At 45.3% G+C, this 20,250-nt stretch overlaps 1 protein-coding gene across 4 annotated transcripts in view; it reads left to right on the top strand.

Annotated features, from left to right (window-relative positions):
• LOC135916861 (uncharacterized) overlaps positions 1–20,250 on the top strand; it is a 116,922-nt gene that overhangs the window by 58,201 nt on the left and 38,471 nt on the right. The window lies entirely within an intron of this gene.

Genomic DNA, 20,250 nt, shown 5'->3' with positions numbered 1-20,250 from the left:
AGTTAACTTTATTGTGGATATGATGAAGTTGCCACTCATGAAAGAACGCTGCCATTTCATTGAATATCACAGGAGGTCGGTTTAAAACAAGTAACCTTATGTATACTGATGTTTTCTATTTATCAGATCCTCTTAGCGCGAATGTCAACCGCGGCGCTTGCCTTGGCACCAATTGCTTCCATCTGGTTAGGGCTGTGGGAGGCAGGAGAAAATGATTGCGTTTGCGATGCATATTGACATATTGTTGTTTCTAAGGAGGTTTCTTCCCACATCGCTTAAGCTGTTTCCTTCAGACGTGCTCGTAACGCATCTTCTGATCGTAGGGATGTGCAAAGGATATTCGTCCTACCGGCCTTGTGCTCTTGTTAGTTGCACTAACCGGTGAACGAGGGAGTTGGTCATGCAAGGGCCCGGCGATTGACGTTCACGGATACACATGAAGTTCGTGTTTGTGTGGAGTTCGTTCGGCTGTTCAAACAAGGTTCATGCAGCGCCTGAGAATGACGGCGTAGCATAATTGCTTTACAGAGAAAAGGCTTCATGCTTAGTAAGCTTGCTGGGGTAGGTCTTCGATATGAATTCAATATATTCCCACACACGGCAAACAAAAATTGTATTTATGGCTTGAGGTGGTCCGCTGGTCTTTTTAACAGACCGTGCAACAGCGTAAGGTGAGGTCTTACCTATTGTCACGTAGTATTGACGGCAAAGAAAGCAGCAAAACAGGGAACGACAAAACTAGCGTTTTACTTGGGGAACTTGTGCCCTCAAGAACAGGCTACAATTAGAGAACGCCGCCAGCGGCGAACACAGTCCGCGATCGTCGAAAATTTGATCTGCCGGTCAAATGCATCGGCTTCTAAACACGAGCCGTCAAACATTCTAAAGTAATCGCCGGTGCCCACCTGTCTTCCAGAAAGTTCTACAGCAATCGCATCGCGCATATATACAATCAAATTACACAAGGTTCGGTGACAACCGACAGTGGATAGAATCATCGATAACATTCCAGAAACGTCCGATACATGCAGGCGCTTCCCGCGCTGAGCGATAACATTCGTCAGATGGCGGAAAGCACTCACATGAAAAAAGATGAACCAATCCACGTGTCATTATTTAGTAGAGTCCTCTTAGTCGCAATAAGATGAGTGAAAAACATAATTCCCTTATAGAATACAAATGACACAAAATGCGTATGTAGCAGATATAAAATGCACGAATGTGATGGTACAATAGAAAGAAAGAGGAAAAGTGAATTATGATAATTACGAATGCGTATTATAGATACCCGAAATGAACAAATGTGTCACGCGGTTCAATGCACAATTCGCAAATGTGGGGCCACAAAAAAACATAATTTGTCCCTTTTTGTGGAAACGAAGAGAATAAAATAAAAAAGCACAATAAATAATGTTATACAATGTACGTAATTTTAAGCAGGACGTTAACCTAAAGCGCGACATTTCGTAGATCTAATGAGTCCTTCTACCTGGCAGCTTCCATAGTTCTCAATAAGCGTATTTAGTTTCCTATTTCTGCGTTTTATGCCCGAGATATAATTAACATTTTAATAATTCTGTTAGCACCAGCCTTATGCTGGTGAATTAGCACATGCTCTCAAATATGTGGCATAGGAAGTAATGTTATTCTAATAAAAATGGGCGCATATGGATGTGTGGGAGCGTATTGGTGGTGCGATGTTCCCTCCGTAGTGCGAGAACACGCCTCGCCCGCTCTGTAGCAGCACGGGCTTCTTCCTTCTAGGTAGTTCCGCACTCCCCTTGCAGCTTGTCAATAGCCCTGAAAGAACTTTTTAGACTCAAGCTGTGTGCGCTTAGACAGTTCACTTTCACTTTTCACTTGGTAAACTTTGTTAAAGATAACCAAGCCTGACGGCTGACTTGCTTCAAACCCCAGTATGGCCTGTCTTCCTTTCTTGCACGACAAAGAAATTGACCGGGTGACTACGCAATCCTAGCTGAACAGAGAGACGCACCTCTCCCATGTGCTTAATTTCATTTCCTCTGCAGCTGTGAAGAATGACCGTTGTCGGTAGAGAATGGTGTCGGACACTGAATGCCTAAAATATCCAGTGGAATCAAGTTCGCTTGAGCACTTGTATCAGCTATCAGCTTTACGTCCAGGCCAAGGATATGACAAATGACAAGCTAGTCCCGCTATGGCTTATCGATTCTATTGCCTCCGATCACAAAATTTCGAGCATCTAGAAAACGCTGTCGCTGTACTACGTTGAGTCGCTTCATGTCAATCCATTTCGTTGTGTGTTTCAGAACGAAACCACCAAGGCTTCACGACGTAGCGCAGTGACGCGACGTAACGCAGGACAGCAATAGCGTTCTCTAAATGCTAGAAATTTTTGTCGCCGGCGGCAATAGCATCGATAAGTCAAAGCGAGACTGGCTTGTCATTGCTCGCATCCTTGGCCTGGACGTAAAGCTGACAGTTTATACAGGTTCTCAAGCGAACTTTATTCCACTGCCTATTTTAGGCATTCAGTGCCCGATGAGCAATGTCTTTCTTGGCTAGCAGCTATTCTCCCACTTCTTGCATGCAGTTCCAAAAACTATTTCGTCTTGCAACATCGAGTTTCGCAGTCTCCCAAAAGTACAGCTCCTAACCTTCAACTGCAGGTTCCTGTAGAACTGCTTAATGGATCACTATCCGCTTGCACTCTGCTGGGAAACACGTGCGTCTCATATATCTCGTTACTTTGTGGCAGGCAATAGGCTTCGAAAGCTTCCACCAGCTTCTAGTGAGAGACTTTGTCCTTTTCTTTTCATGCGCATGGTATTGAACACATTGGTGGCCTCTTCCAGATAACTGGTTTCTGCCCCTTCCGGCATGGATTCTGTCATTCCTTTGGCTCGGTGGCGGAAAGGCAAAACTATTTCTGCTTGAACTTAAGTTAGTTGTCAAGAACATTGTCAACAAGCTGTAGCGGTTCCAATGGTGCAAGCTCTGTCATGGTGCTCGTCGTGGGCGTCAACATGGGCCCGGCCCTTCTGACACCGTGTGTTTCACTGATTACACGCGTGCGTTAGTGTGCCGGCAGCCAGTGACGTTCATTATCAGTAACACGACTTTATAAAGCTGGGACATGTAAAGCGCTGCCAGCTTGCTACACGTTAGATTCCCCTAGCATGTGATTAGCATCCTTTGGGAAGTTCTCTAGCTTTTCAGTACAAATCTAACTCCCTGACGCCATCTTTGGCCACAGAGTTTGTGCCTGACTAGACAACTTCAGCCAGTAAGCTTGTGTAGGCTACGTGGGAAATGACATCTTGGGCCATTGGGCATGTGCCACCATGCATGCGATATTCTTTGCCAGCACGCAATAATTTCTATGTGCCATTTCGTAAGTGCCCGGATAGCGGAGCAAGAGGCAAGAAGTGTAAAAGTTAACATGAAAAGCCACTGAGTGTGAAAACCTTAAGTGAACAGAATGGGGCCAGTGCGAGTATTAAATGGAGAGCGTTGAGCTGCAAAGACGGGAAGAATTCGTTGCATTGCTCGAATGCTAATTGTGTAAATGCAAAGTGAGATAGATTGGTTCTGCCGGAATGTTTTACCTCGAAGTTTTTATGGCTAGGATCTTTAAAAAATGCGTCCGATATGTTGATAAAAAAAATCATCATGTGGACCGATCCTGCTGATACTGAAGCAAGGTCCAAGCTCAATAGCGCATGCCCCTGTGGGCTCGGGGACATGTATCGCCCCCTTGAACTACCCTTGTCACACGCGGGACCCGAAGAGGTCCCAGGCACCAGGGTAAGAGCAGATGTTTTCGAAAAAGTATTTTGCATTACTATATCGAAAAAGCATGGTTCAAGAATAATCGACGCCAACCGCACCAACACGCTAGTGCCATTCCTCGCGCGTTCGTCGTCGTCGTATTATTACACAGCTGGTTTCATTGTGGCTTATTCCACCTCCGAATTTCAATTCTGTCGTCGTAATGGGGATGCAATGTTTGCCGCGGTATGAGTCATTGCTTAAGGGGTATGAACCATTTATTGTCTTATGTGTTGGACACATTTAATAATAACGTTTGTTAACAGAAGTGATACGCGAATATCTGTGCGTACTTATCACCACGATGATTACAGATTAGGACAATAAATATGGTCGCAGCTTTGTTCAATATTCTGGGTAACCTCTGTGTTATGAGCCAAACAGCTTTGCTGGTTTTCCATCTTCACGTAGTGGAAAGGCTCTAAACTGTTTGGTGTACCTAAGTATCAGTGGACATTTCATGCGACATAAAAGCTGCTTCTTGGTCGTTGTTTTCGCAAAATTCAGAATATGTAAAATGTTCACACCTCCTTTGTCCATTTAACTGCAGACAGATCAGCTTCACTGGCTCTCTATGGCTGCTGTGCCGAGACAGTGACAGAGCGGGAAAGCATGTGATTCAATAAACATTATATCCCTGTATTGTCTACACACATATTGTATTATAATGATTAGTATAAAAGTATAACAGTACAAATAAGTGGAGAACAAATTGGACTTAGCTGTGAGGTCTTAAGATACAGCTTGCATTTACAATATATTAATACCTGTGTTCGAATCATTACGTACGCTTGTACAGCTTATGCGAGTCGCGTTGACAGGCATGGAGCAATAAATTATTGTTATGTGCGAATTCAATTCTAGGGTTTTACACGCCGAAACCCCGATTTGATTATTAGGCACGGAATAGTGAAGGACGACGGATTAATTTTGACCACTGGAGGATTTTTAGCGGGACCCCAATGCACGAGACAGGTGCATTGCTGCTTTTTTGCCCCATTGAAATGTGGCCATCTTTTATATTTTCAGTTTCGATTTCAAAGTGTATGATCACTAATGCAGTGTACCCTGCCATGTCCCCCTCCGTTCTGTCTGTTGCATAAAGTAAGCTGTCTTTGTATGGTTCCTGCCAAAGGAAGTCGTCTTCCCTATTACGCCGCTCCGCACCACGGCACTTCGCCCTCGCTCCGTAGGCCTCACGTTCTACCGCCCCATCGAGGCATGCAGCAAACTGGCTACAAGGTAAACCTTTCCCTGCTTGCAGTCGCTTTTGCCTGTATTCCTGTTGTACTTCCAGCAAGGATGACAATACGCAGCCGGTGACTACATTTTGCCACCCTTTTACTGCAAACACTAGCACTGCTTTCTCCTGAGTTCCAAGCATGACGTTCGCACCTTCTCCACTGCCATTTTTCCTTTCGTTGGTAAACCTCTGGTACCTTCGCTTACATGAAAACGTTCATTCCAAACTGTTCTACGGCCGACTGAAAGCGACGTTTTACCGGAGAAGGGGAAGAAAGCAATTTTGTGGGATAACGCGGGGTTGTAGGGTCAGCGTCTGTTCTGCGACTTAACGGCGCGAGCAGGCCCGGCCACTGTGCAGTTCGACGACAACATTTGAGGTGTAGGACCAGCAGCATCGATGTGGCATCGGAACTAGGCAGACACTTGCCTCGACAAGAAGCAGCTGCTTCTGGCACGCACAGGCACGGACTAGCGTTCGAAGATATTAAAAAATAATGCTACGCTAATAGATCCACTGTGGCGATTTGCTCGGTCTCTCGGAAGGCCGAGGATCCACCGGTCTATGCGGTCGCTCGTCGCCACAGTTTGGTGACCTCAGACGTGATAATGCCATGCGATCCTGCCATAGAGACGGCCATTGGCCAGATTAGCGCTCCGAGTGCACAGAGCCAGAAGCCATCTGGGCAGGGGCGTAGCCAGGGGGGGGGGGGGGGGGGGCTCATGGGGTTTCAGCCCCCCGCGAAATTTTTTCGTGCTGTCGATGCACCACCCACCCAAGCAATCCCCGGTGCCAGAAATCATTCTGCATTTTCTCTAGAATGTCTTTTTCACGCTCGCAAAGACATTTCAGCATGAACCTTGGGCACTCGGGCTGGATTTCGCGCAGCGCCCATGCACCGGTAGTCACATAACGCAAGCAGCCCCATCCGAGCGCAAAGTTTCAAGGGCTCTTAGATGGCGAACGGGCTCGCCACGGCATCTTGCGGAGGCCGCGGAATCTATGCAGCGCATGGATGTCAATTCCGAAATTTATGGGTATAGAGTTTTCATAAACTTTTGATGTAAAAGGTGCATTGACATTTCCAAAGTTGCGCTTTAGATTTTCAATTGCGGAACTTTGTGGGTTTGATGTAACTACAAATATTGGACGCCAAAGGTGCATTGACTTTTCTAAAGTCTTACATCGGACCATACAACGAGATAAGCCAACCCAACACACTATCAGACAAGTTGACAAAGCCAGCACCGAGGTCCGATCAGATGAAGCGTTCTGGTGGTTAATTTGTGCCGTCATTACACATAAAAAATATCAACATTTTTTTTCACCTACGCCAAAGCATCCGTGTCAAGACACTAAAGTCAGCCAAGGTAACTACGTTCTTATTTATTTTTTCTACTTCGACTTTTATTCGCGAGGACACATTGAGCCTCTTCAATTTTTTTTTGTCCTTGCTACCCTACCCACGGGCTGCCAGAGGCAGCCAGAGCGCATGCGTTTTTCTCGTGTTGCTCCGACCACCGCGCGGCGCACTTCAGTGCGCGTTCGCTTTTCTCTGGCCGAGTGGATTTTCGTCTGGCAGAGTTTTGGGCACTTTCTGGCTAGCAGACGAGAAAAAGAAACTATTGTCGCGCGCCGCCATCACTGTGGGGACTCGACGAATTGCACCGCGTTCGCTTGAGCGCAACCTCTCCGGAAAGTCTTGTCTCGCCAGTGTAGGATACCGAGCAGTATGCGTATGGTTCTCGATTTCTTCGATATTCTTCGATTTCTTCGATATTCTTTTGGTACCTACATTAGGTGCCCAAAGTAGGCATTCTATTGTGGCCAACATACCTTGCGCTTTTTCATTTCGGTGCCCCGGCCCCACAAAGGAAAAAAAAAAGACACTGCTGTGGCGCTACGAATTTTCGTATGGGGAAAGTTCGATTTTGTTACTTCTTATTTTGCGGACAGTAATGGGCCACAGGACACTTCAGTTTCCGGATAGTCTTATGATATAGTATTGCGTTAGCAATTACATGGACACTCGAGGCGCATTCCTGCCGCCGCCGTCGCCCTCATGTTTCGTATAAAGTCCAAGGGCGATAACATCGTGACCGCGCACCGCATGCTGTATGTGCGAGTGAAAACGTAGGGAGGGGGATGGGGGGCTGGAATGGGTGAGACGACGATGGTGGCTCAGTCTTCTGTGCGCAAAAGAGAAAAGCGGGGAGCAAGTGCGCCGCCTCCCGTCGCGCGCGATACATCGGGGGGAGTGGATGGAATGGGGGTGGGATCTAGGATTCTGGGAATCTGTAATTGTGCAACATGTTTATTTGCCTTGTTTGATGCATTGTATACAGTTACTTTTTTTACATACGTAGATTTATAGGAGACTTATATGTATATTTCAATATCTTGTTGTGGGGTTTTGTGTATACGTGCAGTGAACTTTGTTTCCAGTGACACTTTTCTGCCTTTTATCAAGCTGTATCTTCGCATTTGTATATTCCATTGTATCTTCGCATTTCTAATGTACGAAGGCGAGTAAAACGAAAGTGAGGCAACCCACCCCGCGCAATAATTGTTCGGCCCATTATCTGCGAGGCATGCACGTGACACATAGGCATCTCTCTATTACAAAAGTGACACGCAGGTGTGAGTATAAAGGTTGTTTATAGCTCTCATACACTGGGTTGAACACGGTTGCGCGACATAATGGACGCTCTAGAAGCTGAGCAGCGTAGTGCCCTGATGTTTTTGACAGCTGAAGGTATTTCCCAAAAAGAAACTAGTCGCGGTATGGCTGTCGTGTACGTTGAACATTGCATTTCATTGGCCATTGTGAAACGTTCGAGCAAACGGTTCAAATAATGACGTGAAAGTTGCAAAGGCGATTCAACGCCGGGCCAAAGCCATCGTGCGATCGCCCCTAACAAAATTGCAAAGGTCGATGAGCTGATGAGACAAGAACGGAGGATAAGCATCGATCAAGTAGCAGAGCGTGTGAACATCAGACACGGTTCGGTTCACGCCATAATTCATGAACATCTCGGTTATCCGCTCTTGAGTGCGCAATGGTGGCCGAAGATTTTGAACTACCGCCAGAAGACGGAGAAGTTGAGCGTTGCCTTGACTCATCTGATCCGGCATCACAATAAGGGTGACGACTTCTTATCTCCAATTGTGATCGGGGACGAACCATGGTGCCACTTCTACGAGCCTGAAACACCATAGCAAAGCTTACAGTGGAAACATTCGAATTCACCACCCCGAATAAAGGAAAAGCCGTCATTTCCGCCGGAAAGGTGTTGTTGACTTTTTTTTTTCGATCGCCAGGGGCCATTACTGATAAAATTCGCTAAATTTGGAGAGACTATCAGTTTGTTTCGTTATTGCAAAACGCCAGATCGGCTGCGTGTCACAATCAAGAACAAAGTACGTGGAAAATTGACGAATGGGATCATCTTGTTCCACGACAATGCCGTCCTCACGTGGCTGATGTGGTTAATACAAAACTGGCAATGTTCAAGTGGGAAACGCTGCAATATCCGCCATACAGCCCAGACCTGTCGCCTTGCGACTTCCGCTTTTTGGAGCACTTGAAAAAACAAAAAAAAACAGTTCAAGCGAACCAGATTCGTGTCGGACGATGACATGAAAAAGTCAGTTGCAGACATTTCGAAGCAGCAAACCAAGGTATTTAATGAGGCGGGAATCACGCGACTCACTAGACAACGGCACAAATGTCTGAATGATCATGGCGGCTACTTTTAAATAAGGTACACAGTTTGTCATATATTCGCATTGGTTGACTTTCATTTGACTCGCCCTCGTTGATTTTGCAGAACTCCTGCTCTTTATACGTGCTCTCTGTTGCGGCTATAATTTCGGTACAATTACTCGCGATACACGACCGGTGACAGCTGCTCCTGCGTAATACATTGGAATAAATGACAGCGTCATTGAGATTTTTCACTGGCCGTCGCATATGTACAAGTATCTAAACAAGGTTCTGGAATGACAAAGTTTCATTACAATATTTGTCCTCAGCTTGTTAATTTCATGGCCTTTACACTTTTCGTATCAGCGGCATGCACTGCCTTGCTGGTTTGGAACTGATGTAGTTCTAAAGTTTGTGTGACATTTTATTTACTTATTAAATAGAGAAAAAACATGGAAGCATTGATATCGGTTATTTTGGGCACAGTTTTTATCCCATACAAGTATATTCTTTTATGAAAAACTACATATCTTACTTGTTTTGACAGTGCGTAGCGTTCAAGAATTGATTTGCAGCATCTTTAGCAATGACAATGGAGTTATTATTCATGTGTTTGATCCCCAGACAAATTGTTCGAGAGGAAGCTTTAGCTCGCGCCAAACTCCGACGCGGCCTATTCAAATACATTTAAAACTCAGAAACGCTTTTCTGTGATAACCCCCGGATCGCTTTTAATGAAATTCGTTGCATTTGATAGAGAAAGTTAAATGCTAGTGTCTGTTGGAAGCGGAATTTCAATTTAGAACCTGAACATTGTTTAAATATTTTGAAAAACTCGAAAGCTAAAAAAAAATAGAAGCACGACGATTACAAACTAATAATAATATATGGGGTTTTACGTGCCAAAACCACTTTCTGATTATGAGGCACGCCGTAGTGGGGGACTCCGGAAATTTTGACCACCTGGGGTTCTTTAACGTGCACCTAAATCTAAGTACACGGGTGTTTTCGCATTTCGCCTCCATCGAAATGCGGCCGCCGTGGCCGGGATTCGATCCCGCGACCTCGTGCTCAGCAGCCTAACACCATAGCCACTGAGCAACCGCGGCGGGTTACAAACTAATAGCTCTGAGTCAAGCACACATGTCGCTGTTCAGTAAACGGCATCTATTATAACAGTCAAAGCGGACAAATTTGGTTTGTCAATCCGTATCTTAGGTGAATTGGTTACGTATATTGTACAAGGATTCAGCGAAAGCCGTATTTCCATAATGCTATTTTTCTGGAGATTCACGTGTAACATAGAAATTTTGTTCGCTGAAGATGTTCTATTAGGTGCAATTCGCAGAATTGTGATATCATTTTTCATTGCTGAGTTACATAGTTTTCAACTTGATAGTTTAGATTTCTGAAAATTTACGATTTTGGTGAATTTTTAATAAAACATGGACAACCTAAATGAAAAATTCCAAACCAACAGTCACTAGAATTTAAGTTTTTCTTTTCAATCCAACAAACCTTGTCAAATTGGGTGCATTGGTTGCCGAGAAAAACGAATGCTCCTTCTACATGTATTTAGATACGAGCACGCGAGCTAAAGCTTCCTCTTAAGGAGAGACCGAGCTGCAATGTGATCCCCCCCCCCCCCCGAACGAAATTTCTGGCTACGCCACTGCATCTGGGGAACGTGGTCAGCTCCCCTGTACGGCCCATCGCCATCACCCTACCACAATACTTGGACCCGCGTCCTTCGGTTAGAATTGTTCTGGTGGAATCGCAATTCCAAGTGGCTGATATGCGCTCTCAAGCGTCAAAGTTTCATTACTTCGTCGAAGCGCTCTCACCTGGCGCCACTGAAGAAGTAGCAGATTTGTAACACCCTACTGTCTACTACCACAAATGACGATCTCAAGGCAGCCCTGATACAGCACACAACAACTTCACAGCGTTCTCGCATCCAACTGCTTTTGCCCACTGAATAACTCGGGGACAGATGCCCTAGTCAGTTCCTTCGTCGAATGGGTCATCTGCTTTTAGACAATGCGAGATCCATCGACGACACGCTGTTGCGCGAATTGTACTTACAACGACTCTTGGCTAACGTGCAGATCATCCCAGCGACAGCTTCTGCCATGAATCTGAGCAGACTTGCCGCACTAGCTGACCAAGGCATGGAAGTAGCCACCCAAAGCATCGCCTCCACGACATCGTCTCCGCGTGACAACTGCCCTGCACAGCCTTCCCTGCTCTTCAATAGCGAAATCTCAGCTCGAATGCTTGTGTGAGCCCTTGGAACACGTCACCTGTGCCACGGAACATTGCCGCGCGATGTTTTGCCACCTACGTGGCCGTAGTTCCAGCAAATCAAGACGCACAAGCGCCCACTATGAAACTACACCTACAAACCTAGGGTTTGCTACTACCAGCGCCATTTTGGAAACGACGCCCATCACTGCCGGCGTTCCTGCACTTGGCAGGGAAACAGGACGGCCCACCTTCAACGGCGACCAGTGGTGCGACCCAATAGCAGAAGCCGGCTTTTCTACGTGACCGACAGTGATATGGGACAGCAGTTATTAGTCTACACAGGAGCAGGCGTAAGCATTATTCCAACGCTCCGACCCAAAAGCCACACCTGTGTCGTTTTTGCAATTTGTATAGGGCTCCAGGATTCAGTTTTTTAGTCATGGTTCATCATGCTAAACCTTGGCCTTCAGCGAGCGTTCCGCTGGATTTTCGTGGTTGCGCACGTTCATCATGCAGTCAGTGGAACAGACTTCTTCCATGGCTATGGACTCTTTGTCGACGGACGCCGTTTCACCTACTCCGTTACCCAGCTGTCCGCTCCTGACGTCCCAGGAACAACCACATCGCCGACCGCACTTATTCCTGCCATATTGGATGAACTGTTCACCGAGCTACTGAGCGATTTTCCCACATCGAAGCACCTGGCGGACTGGAGGGAACCGGTACAACATGGCGTGTGTCATCAAATCATCACCTCCGGCCCACTAATCATCTTCAGACCACGGAGTTTGTTCCCGTTTTGTCTCTGGTCCCCACGTGTCATACAAGAAAGTAAATAAACGTGGGTAAGCCATTCCTACTTGTATGCAATAACGGGTGTAAAGCCAACTGACATCAAATGAAGGGGCTAGAAAAGTAACCCAAAGCGCTTATTTTAAAAGAAAGACCATTTGGAAAAATGTGATATGCGCACGCTAACTCCAAGTGTCCTAAGGTCTGATTAGCGAGTGCGGAAGGTTCTCACGCAGAGCGTTTATAGAGGTGAGAATCCAGAGATGCGTGTGAAACGTGCCGTGATGAACCGTGGTCCGAGTGTCCCAAGAAGAAAGGTGGTAGTATGACTATGTGATGATCCGTGGTATCCCGCGTTCCGAAGGAGCCATGTGCAGGGAAGATATCTGAAGCATGCTTCAGTCAAAGAATTAATAACACGCAACAATGGCCAGCCAGATCTTAAATTCTGTACCAATCGGACTGTCATTGCCAAAGTAAAGGGAAGGACCTACCCTGATAGAGATAGAGCAGGTGTTTTACGCTGGAAAATCACCAAAGGAACGAAGGGAACAAACACTCAAAAAGATGGAGCGAGAGTGGTATTGGCGGCAGCATGCGACAAGAAAACGTATGAGAGGTTCAGCGAATTGACAGCACGCACCAACACTAGCAACGCCAGCCATCCCTCGCAATGTTGGAACGGGATTTTTACAAAAGGAAGATTATAAGATAAGAAAGAAAACTTTTAAAGAGCGAGAAGAAAAGAGCGAAAAGAAAAATAGTATATGTAAAGTTAGTAAGATGGGAATTGAACCACCGAGGGCACTACCATGAGCCGAGTCAGGCGAGGGGGATGCCTCCGTCGGGAAGGAGTGTGCAGGGAACTGCGTCCCAGGGCACGGGATCATATCACGGCCATCGTGCGGACACCAGCGCCGCGCACCGGACGGTGGGCGCGGCTTGTGTGTAACGAGCTCAAAGCCCCCGGTTCAAGCCGTAACACGCCCACGCGCTATTAGCAGGCAAGCCCACAGCATACATATACTTAGCGGTGCTAAACCTCCGAGGGGACGGCACCCCAGCCCCACAGTTCCCTTATAGATGCAGAGCAAGATTGGCAAGCACATGCTCCTGCAGTGGAACGCATCGGCTGGGCTTACAAGTCCTCTCAGTATCAGCATCATCAGCCTGTGAGGTCGTATGATTGTGGTCCCCCGCGCATCCGCTTTGATATGTTATCAAGTAAAATATACACTGACGCGCCGCTGCACTGCACAGATGACGTTTTTTCCCTGGTTTTGGCTCTCCAAGTTGCTGGAGCGCAGGTTCAGCCACGGTCTCCCCAGCCAGCTCGTGAAGAGGAGAAGACTGAACCTTCCTTCGCTTCCGTTACAGCGCTGCCTCCCAAAAGCTGGATTCGGGGGGCCAGCCACGGTCCCCAGTCAGGTTATTTCTGGGGGTTGTCCCAGTCGCGGGGGTATAGCAGAGTCAGCCACGACTCTGAGTCAAACCTGTGTGACTTTCAAGCGGGTGCACGCTCGGCTTGAATGAAGTTGAGACGTCTCGCATTGAGGCAAAATAGCAGTGCATATTGCGCGCATGCACAAGTGACTTGCCAAATCATGGCTGTCACTGCGTGAGTTGCCCAAGAGCAACAGGCAGATGCAGTATTAACCAAAATGAGCAAAGAAGAAGAGGGATGAGTGAACACTGATACAGAGGCGAGCGGCCGCGATTACGAGATGTCAAGCCGGGGAACGCCCCCTGGCCAGTCCATTTTCACTGCGCCAATTAGGCGTTCCATGAGTGTTAGAATGGCCCAATTCCTCCGGTTTTCAAGAATACGCGGATATGTGCTCATCGCCAGAGTGTGATCCGAGGCGCCAACAATACACAACGCCAGCCGTCAGGGAGCCTCCCGTAAGACAATGATGGAAAGAGGTGCACTCCATGCCACACCGGCATGGCTTGTTAGGGGCTACACCAAAGCATTGTAGGTAATAAGGGAATCTACCGAGTCCCGTAATAATCCGTACTAACGGTTTGATCGGAGGAAAGAAGGCCGGGATTGCTGAGATTGTGGGGACCTATAAAAAGCTCTCGTATATGACATGTCTGATCTCCAATGTCGATACCAATCGCCCTCCATCTGTTTGTGAAACTGGCGTGTGATGCAACGGATGGACACTATAGCGTGGCGCGGCAGGCCAGAACGCCCCGCGGCCGACGCGGCCTCATCAGCCACTTTTATTTCTTAAAGGCAAGGGAAAATGCCTCAGGACATGCAGGGGTATGGGATGGAGGTGAAATATGTTATGTGGGGTTCCAATGTTATGAAACTAATCAAAATGCAATAAGAATAGACATGAGGTTATGAAAAGTTCCAAAGGTGTTTAGCGCAAAGTATCCGTAGAAGTACTTTCTTTCTCTTTAAAATAAATGACAAGAATTTAAGTTGCGTGTGTTCGTCTGGCTTATATATGCCACGTGTGTTTTTGTTACAGTTACACATTATTTTTCCATAAAATGAACAAGCCTTGATGACTATAGCATTGCAAATTGCACAGCATGTTGCCGTTCCTAGAAAAATTTCCATGTGCTTTAGCTTTTGTGGCTTCACTGACTAGCCGCCCTAGCACTTGAATATTCTAGAAACCGCATTTATTGGAGCGCATGCCACAGCGTGGAGCATGCATTCACGTGAACGTAAGTGCAGCTGGCAGCCTGGCAACAGCTAGGCCGGATGACGCAGTTTAGCCAACCCGTGCGTAAATTTCCACCAAGAATAAAGCCCATTGTCTCCATGAAGGTAGGGCTCGAATATACAGTGACCTATTGTCTGGTTGAGCAGCAGCGAAAAGCATCCCTTACTGCATGAAGCCTCAGAGGTCAAGCAAAGGACTCGATGCATTTAGGAAAGTGCGCGAGTGTAAGGAGGTGACGTCACCTTGTGCAAGCTCCGGTCACTAATAAAAGTTAACGAGTCCACTATTGCTTGAGGGAGTTAGCTTAATATGGAGCATGGCGCAAAACTTGCAAAGTTACTCTTCATGCAGCTTCCTCAAATAAGCTTAGAACCGTGATTTAAGCATTTATTTTCTCTGTCTCTGAAGTGGCGATGACAGCAGTTGCTTCGACCGCGAGATGGACCTCACGGAGTTGCTTTTTCACTGGATCTGACAACAAATTTTGTCAGTGGGATATGGTCTTTCTTCACATATTTATTTAAAACACTGCTGTGGGATTTACCATGGCCTATATTTGAATAAAGGGATATGGGAACACCCGAAATATATTTACTGCACCTATAGACACTGATGAAACAGTGTTAACTTTTGCTTAAACAAAACTATTTTTGTTGCTGAGTGTAGGTATTCAGTAAAAAGGTTCTAATTCAATGTCTTCGGTGAGCGCTGAGTTTCAAGCAGCAACCATAATTCGTTGGCTTTGAATAGAAACACAGGAGAAGATAGCAGAAGTGAAGCACGCTACTTACTTTTTTTGCAAACCAATGCAAACTATCCGGTTGCAATGTTGTCACCCAGGTGATTTAATCTGTAAAAGAAATGATATGTACACTTGCAGTTCACATATGCCTGAGTTGTCTGTGCAACTTTGAAACAAAGTTATAGGTTGCCTGGAGTGAGGCCCTTTCCAGTCTTGTATTTCAGGTTTCACTCCTATTGCTAAAAAACGTTCCGCAAAAAAAATTTTGTTAATCATGGTTATCTTCGATGTCGTTTGTACATTTGGATAGAAAATAACACTTTCTTGTGATACTTATGTGCGCCCTCACTAAAGGGGCTATGTATTTGGACTTCATACATAAGCTCTCCTTTAATAAAGTAATCACTTTAGGCACATGCTGTTTGTAATGAACCACTACATTATTATAGGCAGGATTAGATGTTCTAAGTAAAAGCCCCTTGGGCACAAGAATAATGCAGAAATCACTTACAAAAGGTAAGCATCACCGAGTACAGTCCGTGTTAAACATACACATTATCGTGGGCACGCGGACGCGGTGAGAATAGACTCAGTTACCGCGACATACTAGCCAAGGTACGCGATTCGTATTATTAGGCCTAAGGTCGGTCACAATGGGTGCTTTTGCAGTAAAAAACGCATGTAGGGACATGAAAATGCGAAAGTGACGATTTAGCGGTAAATCCAAAGAAATGCCATAGGATTACGTCGCACCACTTTGAGGCGCCAGATGCGTGGTTTTAACCGCGTTCGCCACATTACAAAGTGTTCTTTGGGAGCTCACTTGACACGCGTCCTGCCTCTTCGAGGTGTGAAATGGAAGTGACAGACTATATATTATAAGGAACTGCTTTATTTCAGCCGAGCTCTAGCTGCCACGCGAATATTAGGCGTTGCCGCGGGTGATGAGGTGGTCAGACGAGAAAAGCCGACAACGTGGGAGGAGCCACATGAAAAAGGCGCGTGCTATGGTGACAAAATCTTTAACATAGCGGCGCAAGTAAGGACAAAGTCATACGAAGCTGCGGAAATTTTTTGCAGAGTGCGGCGCAGGAAAGATATTGAGGCAAGAATTTTTTTCCGGGTCTGGTCAGATTCCACGAGCGTCAACCAGATGTCCAAGTACAGTTATCTGAGGAATGACAAAATTGTATTTTTTGAAGTTGCGCTGCCGACCAGCCTCTAACATATACCAAGGATGTCTGAGAGTTACTCAAGGTGTGTCCCAAACTTAGGTTAGAACTCTATATGACACCTGTATGATATAAAAACACTATATGATATGAGAGGGCTGCTTCAAGCTCGGAAACAATTACTTGAGCTCATGGGAAATGTTGGAAAGAAGTTCGACAGCTACACTGCTTATACCGTTCAGAGGTTGGATTCAATAAAATATGAGGTAAGGCATCTTCCTTGAAGAGATGTACAAATTCAACGTCTTGAGAAAGCAGTGTAACATAAAACATATGTGTAACATATATCGATAAGCATGGTACGAATGTAAGCAAAGATAGATAATCTTAAAAACAGATCGAAGCAGCCGTAATAACTTGATCATCCATGGGCTTTGGGAAAATAACATTGAGATGACAACATCACTCCGTAAACATGTTCTAGAGGATGTTTTTACATCTGAAATGGGCATCACATTTAGGCGTGATAAAAGAATTCAACGCATTGTAAAGAAGAAGCGAGGCATGAACAAGCAGGCCGTTTTATGGTCTTGAACTACCAAGGTAAAGCGGAGCTTTTCAGGAATCCGTACAAGTTAAAGATTCCGGTTTATCACTTAGTGGTGACTGTTTTCAGGCGGTGCGGGAAAAAGAGAGCATTTATGGAAATATTCAAAAACAAAAAAAATAGGATGGTCACGTAGTGAAGCTTTCTTTTATTAAGGTTCACATTTATGGTAAAACTCATACTTGCGATACTTATGCGCAGGATGTCGTGAAAGTAAGGCGCATGTGACACGCCCAAAAAGAGAAAGAGGAAAAAGAATTCACTATGTCCACGATGTTCTTTTGCCGATTATGAACTGACATATGGAGAAGACTAAAGATGATGATCTGGAAGGCCTTTTCAAATCAATGAAGGCTGACAGAGTCATGGGGTCAGAATCTTGGCTTGATGAAACAATTTTGAACTTGGAGATGTTCCCGTGCAATCTTCAGGAATATAGGAGAGGCAGATCGAAACAAGGCGGTGGTGTTTTCATTGTTGTGAGGAATTCTGTTGTGTCGGAAAAATTTATTTATTGATAAGAATAAAACTGATTCGGTTTGGTGTCGCATAGTAGTGTCGCAGAGTGACCATTCTAGTTTTGCTTTTGGTGGATGTTATTGTCCTCCTGTTTTTTAGTCAAGCGTTATGCGTCAGATGCGAAAAATTGTCTGCAGTTTTTCTAAAGATTCTGTCGTTCTTGCAGGTAACTTCAATTTGCCTGTTCGTAAGTGTTACTAACAGCGCCCTTGTTTTAAAATTTACTGCGGTTGCATATTGTGAGTTGAAAACGTTCACTGACATGCTCGTCCCCACGCAGTACGTTTGAAAGCACATGAGAGGTAAAAACATTCTGGAATTGTTGTTTGGTAATACCCCTGATGTTATTAGCGAACCGGATGTTATTACTGGCATTAGTGACCACAACGCTGTCCTCGCTAACTAGACCTGCTATTAAAACACGCGAGTTCAGGATAATCTTCTTTTACAGTAAAACGAAATACAATTAAATGTCAACGCTAATTGAAAATCAATCTCTGCCGTTTTAATGTAGTGCAGACGGCAAACGTCGATAAGATATTGTTATTTTTTAAAGAGCGCATTACTTTTGTCACTCAAAATAATGTTCTGAGCGTCTCAAGCAATGAGTTAAACAATAGGGAGAAGCCTTGCATTGGTGTACATCTTATTAAGCTGATCAAAAAGATAAGAGGGCTTCCTCCCGACAGTGCGAAAACAAATCGAATAAGTTCGACAGATGAATGCCTTGACGGCACTTTATAATATGAAAATGACAGAAGCAGCAGAAAAGTATTTTGAGGGCTTGGCTACTGCCTTTCCTCATAAATAGAGGTTCTTAATGTATATAAAACGATGTGGTAGCGAGAAAGTTAGTCTGCCGAATCTACGTCTTGATGGTTTTGATAGTCACTGAGGATCGCATTGAGGCCGCAATTTTCACCGACTCCTTCAAATCGGTTTTTCACCCTTATACTGAGGATACGTTTGAGTGTAGAATGAAGCAGTGTTTGCCCATGAAACAGCTTTACCTTTCTTTTATTAACATATATGAACTGTTAGAATATGTGGAAAATGATGCAACAGGATGAAATTGTAACTATCCAAGGGTTTTAAAACACTGTTATGAGGCATACGTAAATTACCTTTATGCTATATAGAAAAAAATCGCTAGATCAGCGCACGCTTCCGGATGACTGGAAGGTTGTTAGCGTTGTACCTGTTTTTAAATGTTTCTCTATATCAGAAGTGCCCATTATAGGACTATTTCCCTGGAAAAGGGCACAGAACAGAAAAGACAAGGACACGAGAGAGCGACACTTTTTCAAATGAATCACCAACAAGCCCACGTTTCCAAGCTATTTCCCAGACACCAATTTGTTGCAAAGTACTTGTTCATGTTCTATGTTCCGCCTTAATGAATCACCTGACTTCAGTTTGATTTTTTTTAATTTTTGACGACATGGTGGTTTTGAAGAGTATTTTCATGTACAAAGCAAATACAGTAAAAGCTCGTTAATTCGAACCGTAAGGGGAAGTCGCTTCAGTTCGAATTAACGAAAGTTTGAACTAACGAATGTGAAGGAGGGCAACAGTACACTGCGATTTGGAAGCAGTAGGGCATGTCAGAAATTTGGCGTGTCAGAAAGTGATGGCGTGTGCCGCGGGCACACGCCATCTTCAAGTCGAAGCTCTGGGTCCGACTGTGCCACACCACCGATGTCCACTGAAACGAACGTTAACCAAGGCTTAACACCATCACAATGAATCGCGACGGCCGATACCTCCTAAGCTGAAAACAGAGGTGCACAACCGCTGAAGACTGCTGAGACAAAGACGATGAAGATGTGAAGGTGGCGAAGGCCCTGATCCGTTGGTTCTTGATTGCAAGCGCAGCTGCGACGTACTTTATTCGCTGTGTTTTGGAGCTTGCCGTGCCATCTCCGCACAACATTAGCAGCTGTACAAGATTTGGAAAGCCTCCGAGATTCGCAACGGGCAAGAAGTCTCGGAGGTTACGTAGAACGGAGAGGCGGCAGCCGCCGCTGCCTTCTGGCTGACTCCGCGTCGATTAGATTTTTTTCCGATTTTGCCTTCTCTCGCCGTTCTCTCCGTTTCGGAGGCAATACAGCCTTGTGTGTAGGCAGTAGGCGCGTTTCTCTGGCCATGTGCCAGGCGAGCGTAGTTCGAATTATCCGTGAGGGAACCTTCTCGCGTTCGAATTAACGGACTTTTTTATACATAGACTTCTGTGGAGCTTGTCCGGACCAAATCGTACAGTTCGAATTATCCATAAATTCGAATTATTGAAGTCCGAATTAACGAACTTTCACTGTAATTGAATTTCATCACGACCTGTACAGCATCTCCTTTGGACAACAGAGCACAAGATTACTGAAGATGGCTTTTATTTTTAAAAAAGTGTTTGATGTGCTATCGCTTTCAGCTCTAATACAAAAGTTCCAGCTTTTAAACATTCACAAAGCCATTTCCAGATTGTTTAGGAATAATTTACCATCAAGGAAACAGAAATTGGTTTTACGTCGATCATATTCAAGCTCAGTTTCTATCTCTGCAGGAGTACCCCGTGGTACTGTTTTTAGTCCACTTCTCTACCTTGTGTTTGTCAATAGTAATTCGCATGCTCTCAAGAGTAACATTAGAAAGTTTGCATATGATTGTGTTTGGTATACTAATTTGACTGACGAAGCGGATCCCACACAGCTTCAGGAAGATCGTATCA

The sequence above is a fragment of the Dermacentor albipictus genome, chromosome 7, assembly GCF_038994185.2.
Source record: "Dermacentor albipictus isolate Rhodes 1998 colony chromosome 7, USDA_Dalb.pri_finalv2, whole genome shotgun sequence".
NCBI classification, from domain to species: domain Eukaryota; kingdom Metazoa; phylum Arthropoda; class Arachnida; order Ixodida; family Ixodidae; genus Dermacentor; species Dermacentor albipictus.
The sequence above is the reverse complement of the archived record's forward strand: the minus strand, read 5'-3'. Positions and strand labels throughout refer to the sequence as shown.